The sequence below is a fragment of the Dasypus novemcinctus genome, chromosome 8 (assembly GCF_030445035.2).
Source record: "Dasypus novemcinctus isolate mDasNov1 chromosome 8, mDasNov1.1.hap2, whole genome shotgun sequence".
Lineage (NCBI taxonomy): Eukaryota > Metazoa > Chordata > Mammalia > Cingulata > Dasypodidae > Dasypus > Dasypus novemcinctus.
In genome coordinates this window covers 10010036-10033244 of record NC_080680.1, presented here as the reverse complement: position 1 = coordinate 10033244, position 23209 = coordinate 10010036, and the positions used below count along the sequence as shown (strand labels likewise).

Genomic DNA, 23209 nt, shown 5'->3' with positions numbered 1-23209 from the left:
CCTGTCCTACTGCATTATGCTGGCCACCTTTCCTGCTGGGCTTAAGCAGACGTTTTGGCTCTTTGGGTCTCAGTTCTGCCGTCACATTTGTATCACCTGGAGAGGTTTAAAAAAAACAATGCCCAGGCCCCATGCCAGAATGCTAGAATCGGAAGCCCTGGGAGGTGGGGAGGGGTGGGCAGGCTTGTGATCTTAAAAAAGACTACTTTAGGGACTTCAGATGTGCATTTGGGGGTGCCAAGAGCTGCTGGGTGAGGAGGACTCAGCTACCAAGAGAGGTCCTTAAAATTCTAGGGCACAGACCCAAACACGTGCCCAAGCCACCTGCTCCTGGACTCACCCTGTGGGCCACGATGATCGTCGGGGAAGGTCAGGGCCGGGCGCGGTGCCACCCCTGCCTTGGCTTTTTGAGATGATGACGGTCACACAGACGTGGTCACCAGTGACGTCGAGATGCTGCTGTCATTTAAGTCCGCTCATTACACCCGTGCTGCCCGCGTGTTTGTATTGCAAGGGGTACAGTATAAACACAAATGCATTCAGAGGTCAGTGGGGTCTCCTTAGCCTAAGGGTGTGTGCCTCACACACCCTGATTGTGCGAAATCCAGAGACACCCCAAGGTTCCCATAAGCGCCTCACGGTTGGCACTAGTTTGGGGCAAGAAAACCGTAAGTGGGCGTCACAGACCGTTTCCTCTCCACGTAAAGGGATTACTACATTTACGTTAGCAGTCAAATCCCACTCACTTCTTTCAGGGATTTGTGGGACGGAGGCGTACCATCTTGGCTTTCCAGTTTGTAGGGCTGTAGGACAACCGCCATTCGCTGTGTGTTTTCACACAACGTCAGATGTAGCTGGATTGTTTCCAACCACAGAATGGAACTTGGGAGAATTTAGAGGGCCTGCCAGTTACTCTGCTGATGCTGGTGGGACAAGAAGCGCATGCACCCGAGCCCCATGGAGAGCTGGAGGGAGATCCAGAGCAGGTCAGAGAAGGGTGGGGACGCCGGCTGCCTTGGGGTACATCATTTAGGAATGAACGCCTCTGGAGGTCTCCATGCAAACTCTCACCCTGCTTTGAGCACTGCATCATAGCTCTGCCTCCTCGAGTCCCAAACGCATCCCCAACCTGCAGAAATCTGCAGAAAAACTTGCTGTGAGAAACCATGCCAGTTACCTCTGTTAGGTCTTGGGGTCCCAGTGGTGAGAGGTAGCTTCGCTGGATGCATTCCTGAATGTTTCTCATGCAAAGAAGTTAATTTTATCTACAACTATAAGAGGAGGCAGTTGGAAAATTAAAAACTTGGAGATGTGTGTGTTGCCCCAAAGTCCAGCCAGCAGCCCTGCTTGGCTCGGGGGCTGGGAAGACTGGGTGGAGGGGGGCAGCGCACAGTGGGTAGAATTTGCGCAGCGTCTTCCAAGCGGCGAGGAGAGTTCGATATCATAAGTGATATGATTTTAAGAGTATTGTTTCAATCTCAGGAGACTTGACATTCTTGGCTCTCCGGGCAACAGAAGGCTTTGCCCTGCAGGGTTTGCAGGTTCTCCTGTAATTCCTGGGCTCCCTGCTTCTCTCGGACATGCTGCCTAAGTGGCCGGCAGGGCCTGTTTGTCCACTGCCACTTTAATAAAAGGAAAGCGCACACACAGACAGGCCTTTCCCCTCTCCCCTTACTCTCCCGCAGATGGGGATGGCGTCGGGTGATAAGCAGGTTTTAGGGGCGGCTGCTGGGGCAGGCTGATGGCTTCCAGGCACCAGAGATCCTGGTAAGCTGGTGTTGGCATCTGTCACATATGCTGACATCGGGACAGCAGGGCGCGAGGGATGTTTGCAGACGGGGGCGGGGGGCGGGGAGGGCTGCAGCACAAAGGTTCAGCTGCTGGAGACGGCCCCCAGGCCTGGCTACCCGAGGCCCCGGGAGGCAGGTGAAGCTCAGCTGACCCCACAGGCTGCGGGATCTGCAGGGAGCCCAGGGCGCAGCACCTGCTTCCCATCCAGCTGTGGCCTGCAGCACGGGTGGAGCCCCGGACCCTTTAATTAACTGCGCCCCCCCCCCCACCTCCCAGGCAAATGGTCTTTCCTTAAATGAACTCTGGGGACAGCCTTATCTGTCAGACTGAACTTTCTCTCTTTCTCTCTGATAGCCCTGCGCCTCCGAAGCTCAGTACTGGTGCTCTAAAAACCGTGCAGTGAGTCTGCCTGCTCTGCATAAAGATAAAAATCACCATCCCTGACAGAAAGGACAAGGGGGATTGGTGCCTTGTGTCTGAAGCCCACCAAGCAGGGTGGGCTGAGGAGGGCAGAGGGACAGGCTGCAGCGCCTGTCTCCCTGGGGCCCTGAAGTCACTTAGGCATGCCCAACTCCCACTTCTTGTGAGTTAGGGAGTAGGAAGAGTGTAAGGAGAATCCAACGGGGCACTTGCAAAGCTTCTGGAACGACGTGTGGCTCTCTGCAGCAGAGCAAAGCTTCCTCCGGCTGAATAAAGGAAAAAAGATGCAGGAGAAAAAAATGCTTTTCAGAATCGAACTTGACCCATTGCAAAACCCCGGAGATCTGCATGCGTGCTATACATGCATGTGTGCAAACACCCTGTGCCAAGGACTGGCGAAAGAAAGGGTAACTCGACCGAAATTAAAGGAACAGAGTTTTCTCCTCCCACACTGTCTCACATACCCGGCCCTTTCTTTCCTGAGGAAGCCAATTCATTTGTGGCTTGGGTCACGTGGTCCAACTCTCGCCCCCTAACTTTCTCCTTACAGGATGTATTGGAGAGCTGACTGGGCGAAAGGTTTCAGGTGGTGTCCCCACAGAAGCAGCGTCAACTCTACTTCTGAATTGCACCCCCTGTTCTTGATCCTGCATGGGATCAGAGCTGGAAAGCTGGAGCTTTCACGATGGATTTCCAGGGACAGGCAGGCCTCCTATGTGGAGGAGAGGGGACCCTGAAATGCCTTCAACAGGAACTGTCTTGGGGCGGGACCTCAGAGGCTGAGGGAGGCCCCCGTGGACATCTGGGTGACAGGCTGGCGCAAGGCAGCCCCTAGAGAGAGCAGAGACCTCTGGAAGCCGGCGCAGCCAAGCTGGGGAGGTGGACATGGTGGTCTCTTTTCGGGGGGGGGGCTTCTCCGTGGTCCACGTGGCATGCAAACCAGTCCCCTCACCTTCACACATCTCATGGATTTAAATTCCTCAGAAACCGATTTAGCATCTGGAGGTTGTATTTCCAGCTGGTTTAGCAAAAGCGCTGGGTCCGTGAGTAGAAACTCCTGTGCTTTTTCTTTTCTTCCTTCCTTTTTTTATTTTTTTAAGTAAGAAAGCACATACTGTGCTGTACTCTCAGCCTCAGAGCCAGAGGCTAATTAGACGCTGGCTTCTCCATTGTTCCCAGGAAAGCAAAAGCTAAACAGGCTCCTGGCAGGAGGGAAGCAGGGATGCCCGTGGGTAACCCCTTTCTCTCCCTGGCAGAGCTGCCGTCCTGGCCGGCAGCCTGGCATATGCTTGGCCCAAGAGGAAGGGGCCGGCGCGCCCAGTGGCTGTGTGCTCACGGGGGCTCCGTGAGGGTGTCTGGGTGGCAGGGGCAGGGGGCCGTTCTCACTGCAAAGCCTCCTTTTTCTTCTCCGGCTCTGCCTCTCCGGAGAGGTGTGCTCCCATGGGCCGTCGAAGGTCTAATTCTCTTTGTCACAACTTCCCTGGACAACGTGGGAAGAAGCCAGGCTAACGTTGTGGTGGCTTGAGTCTTTCGTGGACCCCAGAAATTTATCTTCTGAAATTGGTCGGTTCCTGTGGGGCTGAACTCGTTGTAGGTAGCACCCATTGATTAGATTTGATGCAGTTAAGGGCCATTTGACTGGATTACTTCAGTAAACCCAGGGCGGGTCTTCGTCCTTTTGACTGCAATCCTTTATAAACAGGATGAATATACAGGAAAAAAAAAAAAAAAAGGCTGCAGAGACAGAGAGAAACCTCCAGAAGCTGAGAGAGAAACTCCTGGAAGCCAGAAACTGAAATCAATGGGACTCAGGAGTGAGAAAGTCACAGGAGCAAGGAGGAAGCTGGAGGAAGCCAGAAGCTCAAAGCAAAGAGGCACGGTGGAGGAGGAGAGGCGGGGCGAAGCCTCCTGTGCCTTGCCACGAGGGAGAGGACTCCAGATCCCGGCAGCAGCCTCCCGATGAAGCCTTGACCTGGACGTGCTCGTGGACTCGGAACTGTACGCTGATAAGTTAATAGACGCCCACTGTAAAAGCCAGCCATTTCTGGTGTACTGCATGGGCGGCGGCGTTCAGAAATGTACCTATTTATCCAGCCAGGTGGGGTTGGGCCAGGGGACCTTGGCCGGCCACTGTGTGGCCGTTTTAGGATATGCCCATGAATTCCTCGGCACTCATCCCATGGAGCGGTGAGGTCTGTGTCTCCCCACCTTGAATCTGGGTCAGCCTTTGGGAATGGTCCATCCATGGCATCCGGCAGCAGTGATGGTGCATGACTCCTGAAGAAAAGTTACCAAAGAAACCGGCTTCCACCTCGTTCACTGGGCTGCTCTTGCTGGAAGGAAGTTCTACCACCCGAGGCCACTCTGCCGCTCCTGCCACCCTCTGACCACAACTGCAAGCACCCTAACCAGGACCACCCAGCCGAGCCCTTCTGGGAACCGTGAGAGCTAATATAATGATTGTGGTTATTTTAAGTGACTAGGCTTTGGGGATATTTGTTACGCAGCATAGACAACTGGATTATTAGGTTCCTCTCACTATTACCCTTCCTGTTCCAGAACTGAAAAGCAAATAAAGTAGAAACAGATATTATATAGTTCTATAGTTTTTTCCTGTCGTTTCCAGCTCTCAGCTTTCAATAAGTCCATATTACAGGGTGTAAATGCCACGTGTTTTTTATTATATATGTGTGTGTGTGTGTACATGGTTACTATGTAAATACATGTATATGCATACTTATTAGCAAGTGCCTATTTACAAGTGCCTCTTTGCTTACTTACAATTTCTCCCTTACTTCCCAAAGGGATTGCAGTTCCTTGGAAAACACAAGTTAAAATCAAATCAAGGAAACTGGCATACTTCTGTAGAAAAGTGAGGAAGAGAAATAAATATATCAAGAAACTGACATGAAGTGAATGCTGAAACTGAGTTATAAAGTTAACTTTAATTTCTCAGCCTCTCAGTTCTTACGTTTTTGGTTTTTTTTTTAAAGTGTTAGTTCTCTATTTTAGAAAGAAGGCAAAACAGCTCCTTAGGAGAGGCAGGTTATTTTCTTGGCATTTATGTCCAGGAAAATTAAGTATTTGAACAAAACAGGAAAATACACAGAATGTACAATGCTATCCACAGTGCCTGCTTTTTTAAGAAGAATCTTTTTCTCTTTTTCCCACGTGACGTTTCTTACGTCATTGCACAGTAAAGGCTTTGGCATGGTGTTCAGTCCTCCCCTGGTGACAGTCTATCTGCTGGGAGCTGCACAGAGCTTAGAGAGCCTGCTAGAGACGCTTCACCTTGGTGGGCGGGTGGGCGTCGCGCGGCCCTCAGCAGCCCTGCCTGTGCTTTTGGCAGGACCGGGCCGCTGTCCGGCCCATGCCAGGGCCAGGTTTTCTGTGCTGTTGATTGAGGGCAGGCCCGTGTGTTTAGGGCATCTCCCAACAAGGGGAAACGCTGCCATTCGGTTCTGGATGGTCCGTCTGGCGCTCTGGCCGCGGCAGAGGGGGGCCCTGCCTCGTCCGTGGATAGACCCGTAGCCTGGGATGTCACTTCTGGGCCGTCTGGTTGGACCTCTCTAGCGTGCGAGAGACGATTTTGAGGGGCTGCCTCTGTGAGTCCCACAGGCACGAGCTGAGCCCCCAAGGCTCGCCCTGCCCTTTGCCTCCTAGCGCTGTGGACCCCAGGGCACCACTCAGTAAACTACCCCCCCCCATCAACTGGACGGCCCGGGGGGCGCTGGCGTGCGGGCGCCGGGGCTTGCAGGCCACCTGGCGGCCCTAGGAAAGGGCACGCATTTCCCTCTCCGGACACACATTCATTTAGAGAACGAGGGCCCTGCTGTCGAGCTCCCCCGCCCTTCCCCTCCTCAAGGCAATCCATTTCTTGTCTTCTGTGTCCCAAGGGGACAGCAAGGAGGCTGGGACCCGCCCCATCAGCATGTCCCTAGAACCCTCAGGGGAATCCCCCTGCTGTTCCCACGGGTCTACAATTTATTATCACCTTATTATTATTAGGGCAGTTGTAGATTAACAGAAAAACCATGCGGAAGAACAGACTTCCCGTATAAACGCCCCCACCCCCCAGTTTTCCCTATTATTAATATCTTGCGTCAGTGTGGCAGCTTTGCAACAATTGATGGAACAATATTGTTACCATTGTCTTAACTCTAGTCCATAATTTACAGTAGAGTTCACTCTGTTCTAGTCAGATTTTTTTAAAAAAGTTTTATTCTAGTATCCTATATACAACCTAAAATTTCCCATTTTAATCACTTTCAAGCATACGATTTTTGCTCCAGGCTTATCCTATACCCCACATGGTCACGATTTTGAACACAGAAGCCCAAAGCTTCCAAACTGGGCACAGGATTCTTTGCCTTTCTGCCCGTCAAGAGCTCTCGGGGAGCTACAAGTGTCCCTCCCCAGGGAGGTATTTCCTATAATGGAAGGAGCCGGGGCTTGAGCCCACCCAGGTTCAAGTCTCTGCGCTGACCTTTCGATTGCCAGGTGACCTTGGGAACATGAGGCTCTTGGAGTTACTGACCTTCATGTATAAGCAGGACACGGTTCTCCTGCACGTACAGGATGATGGGGGGACATTACGAGCTCCCTCAGCACAGGAACGGTCTTTCCCCAAGAGGCAGGCAGGGCCGCCAAGCACCGTCTCCTTCACTCTCAGTTGAGCTATATTCCTAAGAATCCTTGCAGGAGTAGGCTCTGGGAAAAAAGAGGTCCAGAGAACAGAGGACTCCATAGATTAGAAAAGATGAGGAAAAAAACTGAGGCTAGTACTACAAAGTAAATGATACAAGGGCGTGTGGGGTGGGAAACCTTGGTTAACTACAAACAAGGTAATACAATCAGTGCTAGCCAGGAAAGTGTGGCGCAAATAGGAAACAAGTTAAAAGGCTGCCTAAATTTAGACCAGGAAGAGCTGGAAGAAAGGAGAAACAATCTGAGCTGCTAGGTGTTCTCTTTCAAGTGGCTTGGATTTTGTAAGATTGGTCTGCAGAGAAGGAGGCCCAGTCCCCATGCTGCAACACCAGGTGCAGACGTGAGCAGTATTTCATAGTCACAGTACCGTGGATGATGGTTGTTTTCAGTTGCTAGAAATAATTTATGGACGGAGCACAAACAACTTGTTTGTTACTAAAGTAAATATTGTACATGCTGTTATCTTTGGCAACACCCAAGTAAAAAGTAGTGGGGAAAAGAGGGGCTTTAGAAAGGGGTAGGCTCATTCTCATCGTATAAAGTGAGATGTCAAAAGTTATTTTTGAAAGCTGACAAAAAAAAAACCCCAGATATTTAAATATTATTAGGGATCCAAAGGTAATAAATAAAATTGGAAATATAATGTCAAACATAGGGAAAAAAAGAAGTTAGCGAAAAGGATCTTTCAATTAGAAAGTCAGTTGGTGCTGTCCAAAGTTTATAGCTTAAAATAATGAACCTATAAATACATCATCTTATGGAGGCAACCACAGATGATTGAAAACTAGTGACAATTATAAAGTTTTACCTCTGGGAAGTGGGGAGATGAAGAGTACAAGGCGATTACTTTTAAATCGTAATCTCTTCTGGTTTTTGCTGTTTTTGTTTTTGTTATCAGGTGATATATCTTGGTAAAAATAAAAAATATGTCTTTATAGAAAATTTGGAAAATATAGAAAAGTATGAAGAGAAAAGTGAAAATAATTCTACCAATCAGAGACAATCAATTACTATTCTTATGCTTGGTATATTTCATATTACATTATGGTCATTTTTCCTTAAATAATTACTGCCCATATATATATTTCATTTTAAGTTAAAATGGTATTACTTTTTAGAATAAAAATTCAAACTAAAATTTTACAACATTGTCACACAGGAGCAGATTTTAAGCCACATTTACTTAGCAAAAGTTACAGAACTAATCAAAATGAATAGATGTTGTTTATAAGTGTGAGTTCCTTTCTTTAAGCAAAAAGAAAGCTCACGTGTCAGACTGAAAGCCAGAGAGACACCATGGGGCTGCGACCGCTCAACATTTTTAAGACACAGCAGCCTTGGAGCCTGCCTCCTGGGTTGTATGCAGCCTTCTGCTTCTCCTCTCTGGCTTTCAGTTTCCCCAGGCACCAAAGCAGAGGCTCAGACTGGGTGATTTTTAAAATCCTGCTCCCCATGGTCCTTTCATTTCAGAGAACAGTATAAAATGTTGCCACTGTTTTCCTTTGATTGTAAACATCAACAGAAAGTAACAACATGCTCAAAACTTTAATATCGCTGTGATTTTTACTGTGACTCTTGACCACCTTTGGGAAATTTCCACGTCCAAGGTTTCTGACTTGGTTCACACTCTCACTGGCATTTCGTGCCTGGGGCATCCTCCGCACAGGCAGTGTGTGTGGAGAAATGAGCTGGCTGTCCTTCACCTGAGGCTGTAGGCTGTGGCTCTGCCTTCCTCGCATAGACTGTGCCATGTGTCTGCTCAGGACCAAACCACCTTTTCTCTAATTATGGAGTGCCCAGATGACTGATTTAGCCTTCTTTCCTTCCATTCCACTTTTGTCATATAAGTTGCATTTCAGTGTGTCCTTATAGAATTTCTTTGTCCCCTATGGTTATAATTAAGTTTGAGGCTTTTACAAAACGGCTTTTAAGATCTTTTGCTGGTATCTGAAGTTCAAATGATTTAAACAGAGACAAATAAGGCTACTTACGGTGGACGGGTTTCATTTCAGCACCTTATATTCTAAGTCTACCCCTCCCTCCATGTTGTATTTGGCCTTAAAGGAGTCAACTCAGTTTGCTCACACCTTCTCTCAAATAAAATTTTGAGCTTTTTTATTCTTCAATGATTTTTTTTTTTTTTACAACAAAGACATGCTTTGGACAAAACACAAAATCAGGAACTCAGATAAATGCTCTAAACTACAATCGACTTCTTGCCAAATACCAATTCTGGAGGTAAAGGTTATTGAGCCTTCAACCACTCCCATGGATCCCCAAGTTCTAGGATACAGCATTCCACGTCATCATTTCTATAGTTTGACAAAAACTAGAATGCATAGTCTTAAGTGGGGGGCATATCATTAAAATTCATTACTGCAATTCTAGCTTTTTCATAATTACTTGAAAATTCATAGCATAGTATCACTAAAACTTGCTGATTATGAAAGATGTAATTTGCATTCATTTCTTCTCATAAAGATTCTAACATTGTCCATTTTTTATTTCTAATTAATTTGATTTCAACCACCGGATTTTGAGTTTGAGGTAGTTCCATAGTGATTCTGTTGCATGAAAATGGTATGTTTCAAAGTACTATCTGAAGTATTAGGCTAGATTTAAATGGCAGAGGAAAATGTAGTTTTGAACATTTTCACACTTGGCATTCAAAGTAAAAAAAAATCAACCATTCTTTAGTGATAAAAATACATTTCCTTTGTGAGCTTGGGCACAATACACGGAATCTGCTTTCTTTACATGAGAAGAGTCAGGGAATAGGACTCAAATTCTGTGGCTACCTTTTCATTAACCTGAGTAAGCATGTACATTAGTTCAAGCTTGTAAGCATAAAATTTCAACCCAGCCCCAAACCAATATCCTTCCTTTGAATTTCACCAGAAACAGGAACCAGGTGCTGTAAACTATGCATCCAATGTCTGCCTCAACTAGTATTTTCTCACATGCCACCATCCAACTTTATACCTTTGCAGGCCTGAATAATGAAAAACTTAGGTTTCCCAGTTGACTTCTACAATTACTCAGGTCAATAGTTCCATTTGTTCCAAAGATTGTTCCTTCCTCACCAGGGCTTAGAATCACGCAAATATAACTGCCTCTTTTGCTATGATCTTCTCCAGAAACAATGCGTAACAGTTCCATAATTTTGTCACGAATAAAATCACTTTTATTCCTGACTTCATATTTCAAGTGTCCGAATGGTTCGCTGAGGTGTGCGGTCTACATCTACACTAGACCCAGATGCCATAGCAGTGCTTTTGTGAACGAACGTTTTTATTATTAATTATGATACATAAGCCCATTTCAGAATAATCCATTTTGTAACGACTATCCAAGGATATTCCAGAGTCCGCTGGTTTCCTCCCATGTCAGGGCTTTGTTTCTGACTTTTTAATGGAGTTTGAATCCCCTGAGTTTTCATTGTTCTCCATGATACTCTTATTAACCCTAGTGGCTTCTAAAGGAAAGGTGAAGTGTTTTCAGGATGACCCTCTTTGGGATATTATACTTCAGTCAAGGAACTATGTGCAGGGGCTCTGTCTTCCTCTCCCCCAACAGAAGTCCTAAGATGACTTCTGCTTGGGGCTGGTTTGGCTTCCCCTGACCACAGCAGCCAGAGCTGAGAACTCTGAGCAAGTCTTGCCCCACCCCTCTAGCGCCGCCCCTCTAGCCCCGCCCCAGAATTCTTGCCCCACCCCCACCCCAACACCGCCCCCTCTAGACCTCCCCTCCTTCCCTCTCTCCTGTGCGCCCTGCAGGCTGTATATATATTTTTGATGTCTTTACTTTAAAATGCTAGATCATATTATATGCATTTATTGACCCATTGGATTTCTTTGTAAAGAAGATTTTTTAATGACTGCAATATATTAGGTGTAATATATATCAAAATATACCTAATAATTTCCCTTTTATTGGATATTTGGATTTTTCCAGTGTTACTAAGGAATGTTCTTTGGTGAACTTTTTTTCCCCTCATAAATCCTTGAATTTCTGGGACAGATTCCTGGAGAATAAATTATAAGATCAACTTGCATAATCATTTTTAAAGGTCTCCATTGTGAAATTGCTTTTTTTCCTTTTCTTTTAAATGCTACATTCAAAAAATATGAGGTCCCCATACTCCTCCCACCCCATCCACACCACCCCTTCCCTATCAATAAATTCTTCCATCATCGAGGCACATCCACTGCACCTGGTGAATACATTCTGGAGCACCGCTGCAGCACATGGACAGTGGTCCACATTGTAGTCCACACTCTCCCCCAGTCCACCCAGTGGGCCACGGCAGGATACACATCTATCCAGCATCTATCCCTGCAGCACCACCCAGGACAACTCCAAATCCTGAAAATGCCCCCCCACCATATCTCTTCTTCCCTCTCCCTACCATCAGCAGCCACCGTGGCCACCCTCTCCACATCACTGCTACAATTTCTTCCCTCACTAATCACAATAGTTCCCCAGCAGAACACCAGTAAGTCCACTCTAATCCATACTCTATTCCTCCATCCTGTGGACCTGGGATGGCTATGTCCAGTCCCCCTCTACATCAAGAGGGGGCTTAGAGTGAAATTGCTTTTAAGTGCAGTTCAACTTATTTCTTTTCTTTTGGAGACCATTATACCCTTTTTCATTGTTTGTATACCTTGGACCTACAGAATGTACTAAAAGGTAATCATAAATTTTTCTGAGATTTGAAATTTGGCTGGGAGAAGCTCCATTCGTGTGCAGTAATGTTAACACACTGTAAGTGGTGATCTCTTAGCTGGGTGTAAAACCACATGATTTGTGAATTTAAGCCACAAATGTGTCCTGAAAACAACAACTCTAAGAACTGTGTTTAGGGTTGACTGTTATGCAGGAGGTAGATACTGCTGACTGCAGGAGGATATGTGTGGCTACCACAGGCAGATGAGCCAAGATAAACCAAGAGCCACTGTGAACTTTATCAGCTCACCTTCCCTGCCCTGCCCTGCCCTCCCCTCTTCCCTCTTCCCTCTTCCCTTTTTCCTCCTCTTCCCTTCTTTTTGTCTTCTTTCCTTTCTTTTCCTTCCCTTTCCTTCCCCCTCCCTCCGTCTATCTTTCCTTCTTTCCATCCACCCATCCAACCATCCTTCTGAAATTTTTTTCAAAGCTTCCTCAAAATAGTACAGCTTCAAATCTCTCTCAGTGTTCAATGACTAGCCATCAAAAGCATCCTACAAAACATGTCTCAGACTATCCAGGACTTGGGCAGTGCTGTGGGAAAGCTAAGGACCCTTCCCTGAGAAAATTGCATATTTACATATAGTGAGGAAAGCAGAAAATAGCAAAGGATACAAGTGAGAGAGATTTTAGGGGTTTAAGATCCCAGGAGTTTGATCCTTGAGGATCTAATGCAGTTTTTGGCTTTTTGTAGAGAATTCAAAGCCTTCAGAAGCTTCCTTTCTCTGTGAAGGGCAGAACTTATAGCTTGACTATGAGCAAATAACTGAGAGGGAGTTGATCTTAATCTGTGGGTGCTTTCCACACTTTTCTTATGTTTTGGTTTCCACCTCTCTCTTGCCTCAGCAATGGCTTTATCACAGAGCCTTCCTTCCTGTCCAGAGAAAGGCCTGTTTGCACCCTCGATGGCTCTTCTAGGTCATTAATTTCTCTTTGGTTTTATGGTGTTATTGATTATATAAAACATTATAGGAGAACACTGCCATGGCCATTTTATGAGTCCTTTTGGACCCTCCTGCAAAGGCAGCCCAAGCATATCAAATATTTATACACTTTCTTTTTTTTTTTGTATATTTATACAATTCAACAGGGTACACTGAGGTTTCAGTGCAGGCTCAGTGCTGTGCCAGGTACTCCATAAATGCAGCTTCTGATCCCGTTCTAAGTCTGGTTGAGGTGACAAGATATACTTATGAAAGAGTTGAATGAAAATAAAATGCAGAATCATCATAATAAATGATTACTTATTGAAGCTTCACTATGCATTGTGGAATGGAAAAGGTTCTCATCGAAGAGTGGTGAACCAGAATGATGTCCCCAGTTGATCTGAGCCTAGGCATCCTATTAGCCTATTATTCTAAGTGCAGATGGATGTCATTGGGCTTTTTGAGTTGAGGAGTAAAATGAAATTTGCCTCTAAAGGAAGACTGACAGTTCTTTCTTTCCTAGACTCCCAAGAGGGAAGACCGAGATTATAATACATATCTCAGGATACTGACCAAAGAATAAGTATTTTTAATTCCAGCAGATTTATTTATCAATGTGGCCACATTGATTATTAAAACATGGAAGACTGAAATGTAATAGTTGGGATATGGTGGAGTTAATTGGTTAGATCTGTTCATGAAAAGAACTTTGTGGTGAAGTAATGCAAGAGAGATGCAGGTCCATCTTCATAAGGAATTAGAGGTTTTCTTTGGTCAGTTTCTTTAGCAAAAATTTGTAGTTAAGATGGCTAAAAAACAGTGATATAAAAATGGATAGGGGTATAAGATGGTGTCCTAAAATTAATGGAGATAGGAACAACATCGAAAAGCTGTGGGAGCGAGTAACTAGCTAGAAATGGCCTAGGAACCAAGGAGAAGGGTCCCTCACATTCCTTGGTTTCTAGACCATTTCTAGCTACTTTGGGAAAGTAGGTCAGAGAACCAACCTGCCCCTACAGCTTTCCCCCAGCGCTGACCCTCATAAACCGGGGGCAGCTGGTAAACCCAGGGAATTACAGAGAAGCAAAAGAATGCAAAATGGGCTCCTGAGTCTTTTGTCTCAGGATTGCAAAGTAAGAGGGAAGTTGGGTTGATGACACCTTAAAGTTGTAAAAAGATTTAAGGGCTTGTTGGGTGAGAGGCTTAAAGAGGGTTAATGTGATGTTTGATATGGAACATCAATTTTTGGTAAAGTTGATTTTGCTAAATATCTTTGGGAAGTTGGGATCCAGACAGGGTGAACGGCAGCTTTGAAAGAAGGTGTTCTGAGAGAGGATCCATTCCAACTACAAAGAAGGGAGCTGTGAGAGGGGGTGGAGAGCCCACAGGGCCAGCTTGCCCCTCAGGGATTGACGTCTACCCCACTGCTGCTAGAGTCTCAGGGAGCCCCAGCTGCCCGTGGTGGAGGCTGGCTTCCCCTCTGCCTCGGGTTTCACTTCTAAATTGAGATGGGATCAACTTAGCCTAAAAATCTGCAGACATGTCATATCTGGGTGCAGTGCTCTATTTTCATTTTAAACTTGCTGCACTCTGTGCACAAATAATTCTTTAGTTTTGCGAGGGCAGAAGCTGCTTGAGGGAGATATGCAAATATTACAAAGGACAGAGAAATCCCCAAGTTGCTTGGAGTCAAGATCCCTTTTGTTCCTTGCTTTAGGGGAACAGAAAGCCTGGGCTGAAGATAGCAGAACTGCCTTCAGACCATCTTGCCCTTTAGGGTCAATAGCTCCTCAAGCCTTGGGTCTTTGTTACATTGTAGGCAGGTTTTTTGACCTGGTCGAGGCTAACTTGAATTTATAATGCATCCCAATAAGGCACTTGAAAAAAGAGTTTACCAGGTAATCATTCCATTTGGGTCCTTAATTCCATTTTTTAAAAATTTGCAAGGGATTTAACCTTAAACAATAGTCTTTTTCCCCCTTATTTTAAAAGTTACATTGAAAATATAGGGGTTTCCTCTATGCCCCGCCTCCTCCTCCTCCCACACTTTCCTCCACTAACAACATCCTTCGTTGGTGTGGTACATTGATTACAATTGATGAGCACATGTTGAAGCTTCGCTATTAACCATGGTCTGTAGTTTACGTTGCAGTTTACACTTTGCACGGCACCATTTTATAGGTTTTGATAAGATGTGTATTGACCTGTATATGTCATTACGATGGGTCCTGAATTCTTTTAAGGGCTTACGTGAAATATGACGGCTGTTTTCTTGTCTCAGAAGATAAAATTTCAACAGCTGGACTTCTCTGTCCTACACGCCAGCTACTCTGTCCTGGGCATCTGAAGTGAACGCAATGCCTTTGAGGGTGTCTTGAAAGGCTGTCTTAGCTGGCCAGCGTTGTCATGACAGTTACCACAGTCTGCTTGGCTGAAACGGCAGGGAAGGATTGTCCCACAGTTTAGGAGGCTGCAAGTCCAGCATCAAGCTCTCTGCAGGTCACACCTTCCCTGAGGTCTGCCACGTCCTGGCCGTGGCTCTCTGGCCATCCATGATGCCATCCCTGCCTCTGTCACATGGCAGTCAGTCTCCCTCTGTCTCTGCCCCTGGCTTCTGCTGCCTTGTCCAAATTTCATTTCCTTTCCTTATGAGGACTCCAGGCTTGCTAGGCCAAGACCCACCCCGACCACCTTGGCCTCATCTCAATACGCTCTTCGAAGATGCTAATTTCAAATGAGTCCACCTGCCCCGGGATGGCGATGAAGACTTGAACACCTCTTGACAGGAACACGAGTCACTCCCTGACAAAACTCAGTACAGCGGGCTGGATGTTTAAGTTCTGGACATGCTAGATTTTATCATGATCAGGTGGGATCCAGCCTTTGCATCTCACTTAGGTGGCAAGGATGGGAGTCAGTCTCTGGGGATACAGGTGCCGCTGCAGCTGGGCTCCTTTCTTTAGGCCACATGGCAGGCAAGTGCCAGTCATTTCTCTGGACTGCCAACTGCTCTGGGGACCTCAAAGGGATCGTGCAGAAAACTGGGAGGGTGGGAAAGGGCACTCCTCCATCACCAGGGCACAGAGGCTCCCCTGGAGGAGGACCTATTTCATAGGGGAGAAAACTGAGGCTTGCCAGAGTAAGCCAGGCGCTGAATTGTACTGATGGGTGGGGCAGAGTGGGCTGGTGTGGACTTCCACAGAGCTGTGTCTGCCTTCCTTGCACCGCAGTGACTTGGGAGGAAGGGCCTGCTCTAGTATACAGGTGGTTTCTTGGGCAGCCGCTGCCAGACCATCAGGCCGGGGCTCAAGTCCCAGCTCCACTCCTGGCCGGGTGCAGCACCTGGGCTGAGATCTCTATTCCTCTGAGCTTCAGTTTATTATCTGTACGCTGGGGTGCATGGCCCCCGTGGAAATGTATGCAGGGTGGAAGGAGATGGTGGAGGCCAGTGATTCTTAGATTTTAGCAGGGATCACAAAACCATTCCAGGGCTTGTTAACACTCAATTGCTGGCTGGGAGCTTTGGATTCAGTAGGTCTGGGGTGGGCCCTGAAAACTGATGTTTCTAATAAGTCCCCAGGTGATGCTATGGCCCAGGGAGCATGCTTGGAGACCCACTGATGGAGGCAATTGTCTGGCCTGCTCTACGCATTCAACACATATTTAACACTGTGTGGGTGGGTCCATATGACCTGGGAAATATTCCTGCAGTGCTGGAGCAGCTGTCCTATTTGACCCACTGGGTATCAATAGGATGGACCTAGCTGGCAACCCTCATTCACTGGCATGGGACTGATGCCCACAGCCACACCCAAATCAGGTGTTTTATCATCCCTCCTTGCATGTGGCCCAGTGTCATCACAGATCACGGCATCTGGGAGCTAGGCCCTTCCAGACTAGGTGGGCATCTGCCATGCTTGTTTGTGTGGCTACATTTTCCAGAAAGCAGTGCATGAGCCTCTGTGATGTGCTCTCCTATCCCCCTCCAAACACACATTGATGGCTCATAATTTTAAAAAATTACAGTGAATAGAGATTAATTTGAAGTGGACAATTGGAAATTTTTACATTTGGTACTTTAACATAATTGAGTCTATTTTTAAAGCCTGTTAAAAATCATCACAGGGTTAGGAAATTGTGCCAGTCTGCACCATCTTCTTGAGCAAAGTGAGGGGCAAGTGAAAGATTTTCATGATGTTGGGACTGGGAACCAGGGCCCAGTGTCCTCAGGGTGGAGAAAAGTATTTTGAATTTTTTTTTAACTTTTTAATTTGAAATACTTTCAAACTTATGGGACAATTGCAAAAATACTACAAACCTCATACAGAGAACTCAAACATACTCTCATTTACACCCCAGCCCCCAAACCTGATCCACCAATTTCCACATTTTACCCCTTTGCCATATTATTCTCTATATCTATGTATCTATCACTCTATCATCTCTCTATATCTATTTATCATCTATCTGTCTGCCTGTCTGTGTCTATCTATCTATCTATCTATCTATCTATCTATCTATCTATCTATCTATCTATCCCTATCTATCTATCTCTCTATCTATCTATCTTTCTGATCATTTGAGAGCAGATAGCATGTGTCATTCTCCATGAACACATAACACTTCCATGTACCTTTCCTATAAACAAGGATATTCACTTATGTAACCACCTATGTGCAGTTATCAAGTTCAAGAAATTTAAATTGACATAAAGCTTGCATTCTATATTCCAATATTTTCTTATGTCCCAATAACGTTTTTTTGAGCCTTTCTTCCCCATTCTTATATCTCATGTGGTATCGTGTATTGCATTTAATTATCATTATCTCTTTAGTTTATTTTTCTTTCTTTTTTAAACTGTTGAAATATATATACAACATAAATCTTACCATCCTCCCAATCATACCATTCAGGGGGATTAATCAATGTTGCAGTACCCTTACCACCATTACTAGGACTTTCCCTTCACTTCAAACAGAAAGTCTATACTTATTTTGCATTAACTCTCCATTGCTTTGTCCTCACACGCAAGGTACACTACTTTCAGTCTCTATGACTTTGCATATTTTTTTATTTTTTTCTTTGTGGTTATGATGTGGCTTAAATTTAACATCCTAACTCTATAATGATCTTATTTGCTTGGATACCAATTTAACAACCTCAGTAACATACATCGACTGTAGTCCCATCCCCCTCCATCCCCTCACCTTTATGTAGTTCTTGCCACAAATTACATATTCATACATTATTAGTCCCAACCCATTGATTTATTATTACATTTTGTGCTTTTGCCCTTTAGATCCTGTAGGAAGTAAAAAGTGGAGTTACAAATAAAAAACATATTGGTATTGGTATTTACACTTACCCATTTCATTATCTTTAGCAGAGATCTTTATTTCTTCATGTGGCTTCAGTCAATTGTCTAGTGTCGTTTCCTTTAAACCTAAAGAACTCACTTAGCATTTCTTGCAAAGCCAGTCTATTGGTGACAAAAGTCCTTCTGTTTTTGTTTATCTGGGAATGTCTTATTTCTTCCCTCATTTTTGAGAGTCAGTTTTGCCAGGTACAGAATTCTTGATATCTTTTTGCTTTGAGCATTTTAAATATTTCATTGCACTGCCTTTTTGCCTCTGTGGTTTCTGATGAGGAATCAGCACCTAATCGTGTTGAGGCTCCCTTGAATGTGACATGTTGCTTCTCTCTTGGGACTTTCAGAATATTCCTTTATTATTGGCATTCAACAGTTTCATGATAATATACCACAGTGTGGATCTACTTGGCTAAACTTATTTGCAGTTCCTTGAGCATCCTGTATAAGTATATGCAAGTCTTTCATTAAATTTGGGAAGATTTGAGCCATTATTTCTTTTAATATTCTCTTCCCCTTTCTCGCTTTTCCTTCTGGGAGTTTCATAATGCATATATTGGTACACGCTTTGGTGTCCCACAGGTTTCTTAGCTCTTCATTTGTTCCTCTGTCTGCTTCTCAGACTGGATAATTTTAATCACCTTATCTTCAAGCTTGCTGATTCTTTCTTTGACCAGTTCCAATCCGCTGTTGAACCCCTTTTGAGGATTTCTCATTTCTGTACTTCAACTCTGTTTAGTTCCTTTTAATAATTTCCATCTTTTTATTGATATTCTCTTTGTGTTCATTTATTGTTTTCCTGATTTCCTTTAGTTCATTATCCATATTTTCCTTTAAATCTTTGAGCATATTTAGGATTATTTTTTAAAAGTCTTTGTCTGTTTTGTCCAGGTCTGATCCTTCTCAAGGATTGTTTCTAATGCTTTAATCTTCTCCTTTGCCTGGGTCATCACTTCCTGTTTCTTTTTATGTTTTATAACCTTTTGCCAAAACCTGGATATTTTGAATTTTAGTGTGTTATGGCTAGAATTTAGACTCTGAGACATCTTTTCTCTAAGCTTGTATGCAGCCAGTGTTAAAGTACAGCTTTCCTTGTATTCTAGGAGATAAAAAGAACACAGAAGGAAAATAAAGAAATCCTGTTCTTTGCAGATTGAGCTGTGTAAGTGCTCTCCCTCAGGGCTTAGCCATACAATGCATTTGGAGAACAGCTCCAGGCCAAAGCCTGGAATCCCCCTGATCCTCTCAATGCAAAGGTCTATCCTTGAGCATGCACGAGCATGTCTGTAGAAATTCTCCCCTTTACAGAGGTAGAAGGTCGCCTTTTCCCTAGGAAACAGTTTCCTCCCAGTCCTAGTCACTCACTGCATGTTCAACAGGATTCCCTTGTCCCAGGCAGTTACAGCGTCCTCTAAGAGGGTCCTGCAAGCTGCCTTCTAAGTGCAGGGCAACTCCTGGTGTAATGAGTCCCTCAGGGCACACCAGACAGACTGGGACAGGGATTCCAGCTACCAGCACCAGGGACCTGCAGTGGGAGCCTGGGCTGGCTCAGGGCTGAGCTGGTGAGGAGATGGGGAGGGGCCCGCCAGGGTGCCAGGAGAGCCCGCTCCTTTTGGGTAGCTTTATTTCTTGATTCAGCACGTCCTGTTACTCCAAATCCTTTAATTCAAGTGTTCTTAATAAGGGGTCCATGAGCCTGAACTGAAATTCAAAAATACATTACTTGTGTGGGGACAAGTTGGTGCAGGTGTGATCTATTTATTAAACGATACACAGTATAGTATGGACTTAGTAAGGGGTGCATGGTTTTCACCTGACTGGCAAAGGGGTCACGGAACAAAAAAGGTTAAGAACCCCTGCCTTAACTGCTGTTTGGAGTTTGAGAAAGATGTTTCTGCCAGGTCTTTTTTTTTTTTGAAGGTTTATTTATTTATTTCTGTCCCCATCCCCGCCCAGTTGTCTGCTCTCTGTGTCCATTTTCTGTGTGTTTTTCTGTGACCACTTCTATCCTTATCAGCGGCACGGGGAATCTGTGTTTCTTTTTTTGTTGCATCATCTTGTTGTGTCAGCTCTCTGTGTGTGTGGCACCATTCTTGGGCAAGCTGCACTTTCTTTCACGCTGGGCAGTCCTCCTTATGGGGCGCACTCCTTGTGCATGGGGCTCCCCTACGCAGGGGACACCCCTGTGTGGCAGGGCACTCCTTGTGCGCATCAGTACTGCACATGGGCCAGCTCCACACAAGTCAAGGAGGCCCGGGGTTTGAACCTTGGACCTCCCATGTGGTAGAAGGACGCCCTATCCATTGGGCCAAGTCCACTTCCCTGCCAGTTCTTGATGGTTGTGCCAATTATTTTGATTTTACACACTTTATTTTAAGGAGCCTTTGCAAATTCAAGAAGGTTTCATGGGCTCTTTACTGTACCCGAACAGTAGGGTGTGAACTGTGCATGCTGTGTAGTGCTTCAAAGGGAATATGTATAACTCACTTTATGCCACCTGGATGTAGGTGGGCATGGGATTTGAGTCTCTCTCCTCTTTTATAGCAAACACACAGAGAACCTACACCCCTGCCCGTGACAACCAGACATCCAAGCACAGAGATGTGTCATCAGGTTGTATGGATCATTTGCTGACATTTCAACAAGGCCACTGTAGAAGGGCACACAGGAGTGGAAAGCAGAGGAAATGGCTGAGATGGAGTGCTGCTGGTCTTTTGTTTCATCGAGGCCCACCCCCAGCTGACTCAGGCATGAGTGTACCTTGGTGGGCAGCCTTGGGTGGGGAGGAGAGGGCAGAGGAGAGCAGGTGTGGGTGGAGAGAGCCCATTAGCAATCTGAGCCGATTCACCGCTGTTCAGGGGCAGCTACTCTGACTGAAGGTTTTTTTTAATTGAACCCATTGTTGGAGGGCCGCTCCAGAGCAGGTTCTGAAATGAGAGCTTTCTCGGTCCTTTCTGTGGAGTGCCTCTGGGAGACTCGGTGGAGATGGCTTCTGTGAGCAGCTGCGGTCCGGCTTGGAAGGCCAAGGCGAGGTTTCCCCGTGACAGCAGGAAACTTGGCTGCCATTTGGGAGCAGGTGACTGCTCTTACCTTGCTGGTGTGGACTCAAGAAAGGGAGGGATTCTTGGGGTCAAAGCTCCCCAGTTCGATTCCTGGCCTTGTCTGGGCAGGAACATCCAGAGTGTCTCCCAGGAAAGTCATCTTTGTGACTAAATGGGGCTGTGTATTTGTCCGTCTGGGGATCTTGCTGCCACGAGGGTTCTAATTCAGCAGGTCTGAAATTTGGGAGGCGCTGGGTTTGCATTTCTCACAAGCACCGTGTGCTGCCTCACACTTTGAGAAGCGTGGTTCTAGTTTTGACAGAGGCTCTTCCTGATACAGACAAAGGCCAACCTTGGGCTCTTCGGTGTAACTTGAAACAGTGGAAGTTCTTCACTGTTTTCTAAGTTTTCCCAGTTTTCCTAACTCTTTAATGCTGTAGACCATGTCCTCTGTGCAGCCTCAGCAGTGCTTGGCGGAAAGGTCAGTGTGCCGTTGACTCACTCCCCTTTGAATGGATGCGCTCGGATGTCTTCTTGAAGGCATTAATTAGGGTGGAGTAGGTTTATAGTTTGGTAAAACAGGAGTCCAGTGCTTACCTGCGAGTCCACCAAGAGATTTCAGCTGCTTTCCACTGATGGGGTAAGGAGGCTTAGAATTGCACCTTTTGCCTGAGATCTTATACGCTTGAATCTGAGATGTGTATGCTGATTCTCCTAACATCTGATGCTGAACACGTCCCAAACATGCCCGCTATCATCTGTCTTTAAAGGCTCCTCGGGCTTGGACCACCCACTCCCGCCCAATGGAAGTCGATGGTAACATTCTGAAAGCCATGCTTTCCATTTCCACCCCGCTCCTCTCCTAAAGACAATGTCCTCTTTGTAGGACCATGGATCCTTTGGCCACTGCAAATTGTATCGTGTTAGGAATCACCTTCTTCCCATCTGGTGCTTTAAGACGGAATGGCTTCCACTGTGTGCTACTGTGAGTCCAATAAAATCATTGTATTCTCTCTCTCCCTGAACTCAGCCTTCCCTTCTCCCATTCTGGGGTTAGCTAGATTGCCCCTGTCTCATTCCCATCCACCACTCCTCCTTCAAACCCAATTCAAGACTCACCTTCCCGAAACCTTTGGTAGTGGCCCTTTGCTCCAAGCAGCTGTGCCATGCTCCCTCTTTTCTGGGAACGCCTGTGTCTTTCTTCTTCAATCAGCATTGGGTGTGGCTGTACCTTCTGTCTTTCTCTCCTATGTTTGTTCATGTACGTTTCTTTTCATCTGCTTCCTTTATTAGCCGGAACACACCTGGAAGGTGAGGAACCAGCCTCTTACACATTTTGTCACTCTCCGGAGAACGCATTCTCTTTGCCCTTGCACACAGGGTGCTTGGATGGATTGCAAATTAAGTCCTGAGCAGCCATCTCTTGTTCTTTTTCATCTCTCCCAAAAAAAAACAGAGTGCAGAGATCAAAGCAGGCTGGGTCTCCACCTGGCTTCATTTGAGGATGCAAATAGCCTCAGTTCTAGAAAGAATCCCCGTTTTGGGTCCCTGGGGCACAATTTGTTATTCCCTTACATGGACAAGGAAGGCCTTTTTAGTTTTATTTCATTTTAATTTAAATTCATTGACTAGGTCTCTGGTTAGACAACAGAAAGCTGCCTCCTTTGTCAAAAAGCAACCTTTAGAAAGCAGTCTTGCAAATCCTATAGGACAAACTAAGCCCACAATAGTTAGCATTTAAGTTTTACCCTGCCTGCCCACATTTGTTAACATAAAGGGCCTTTTCTGATGTTGTGAGGCTTTTCAGGTGATTTTAAAGGGAATCCAGGAGGTTTTGGATACCTGAGTTTCTTTAGTGTGCTGCAAAGAAGCTACAGAACCCAGGTCTACTGCCTGATCACTTTTGAGCCCTGGGCTAAAGGCCCTTGACTTTTCTCCTGGTCCGTTTTTAAGTGCCCAGGACTGCATACGGAAGATTTACTCTTCCTAAATATGAATTTCAAAGCTTCCAGTATGCCTGGCGCTGTCCTGTGTGACCCACCACGGAGCATGGTTTCTTGCTTTGTTTCCGAGTGACTGTTAGAACGATCACCGAAATTAAAGAGTCACTTTTCTGCGATGCTGGCGAGGAACAGGATGCGGTAGGAGGTGTGTGGTGAAGGCTAATGAGCAGAAAATGCAAAGCTGTTTGAAGTCAGCTTTGCCCCGGGACTGCTCGGTAATTTCCCCAG

General features: G+C 45.8%; 1 pseudogene; it reads right to left on the bottom strand.

Annotated features, from left to right (window-relative positions):
* Window positions 1-2868: 2868 nt before the first annotated feature.
* On the bottom strand, window positions 2869-10367 carry LOC101439660 (caspase-3-like; annotated as a pseudogene).
* Window positions 10368-23209: the final 12842 nt, after the last annotated feature.